The 900-nt window shown below is 43.7% G+C and overlaps 1 pseudogene; it reads right to left on the bottom strand.

Annotated features, from left to right (window-relative positions):
* Positions 1–433: 433 nt before the first annotated feature.
* LOC147697962 (U2 spliceosomal RNA) lies at positions 434–540 on the bottom strand (annotated as a pseudogene).
* Positions 541–900: the final 360 nt, after the last annotated feature.

Raw genomic sequence — 900 nt, 5'->3', positions numbered from 1 at the left:
TAACTGAGGTTACCGTCCATTTATCGTTGTCACCTGGAGTCTACTGTCTGGGTACCTGGGGTGTCTCTCAGTAGACCACAATAGTTTGCAGTGCAAGAAAAACGATTTAGTCACTCCCAAGGGTTATAGGTGTTTCCATCTAAGCATAAATCACCTCAACAGAGGTCTGGGTACTGTACAGGCCTGGAACAGATGTTAGGAGGGTTCTTAATCCTCCAGCATTAGTCCTGCCAGGAAAGAATACATTACTGGGAGAGCAACATTGCCGGGCTCTAGGAGTTGACCACAGGTCCTTGGGGGCATTATCTTGTGCTCCTAGTGAGCAAAACAGAGACCAGGATGCTGGAATCTCCCTCCTGATTAGTTAGAAGACAGGTGGGCCCGTCACAACATTTGCATATATTTGCATAAAACTCACATTTATTTCACCTCGAAGTTGTAATTCCTGAAATTCATCGAATTTACCACCACATATTTGTGGTTTTTATCTGATAAGAACAGATACTACACTTGATCTTAGCCAAAAGGCAGAGAAGAATGTTACACATAAGCAATCTAAAACCTTGGCAGTTATGCATGAATGTGATAACTGCACCTTTGTGGTCATCATGTATGACATGGAATCACTACTCACATATCCCATGTCAAAAAGGAAGATCATCATGGAGTCATTCTGAAGTCATCCAATGACTTAGGTACTAGGATGCTTGTTTCCAGTCCAGGGAGGACTAGGCTTGGCAGTTCAGGCTGGACTGTTCCCATGGAGCACATGGTCAAGACTGACTTGGATGGGGCTAGCTTCAAACTGGAATGGCATGATGAGCAAAAAAACGCCCAGATCTCTGTACTGGGGTGAATGTATGACTTTGTTTTGCATTCTGTCCATCAACTGTTGTTTTT

The sequence above is a fragment of the Lissotriton vulgaris genome, chromosome 8 (assembly GCF_964263255.1).
Source record: "Lissotriton vulgaris chromosome 8, aLisVul1.2, whole genome shotgun sequence".
Lineage (NCBI taxonomy): Eukaryota > Metazoa > Chordata > Amphibia > Caudata > Salamandridae > Lissotriton > Lissotriton vulgaris.
Note: the sequence above shows the minus strand (reverse complement) of the source record. Positions and strands in the feature narration are given on the sequence as shown.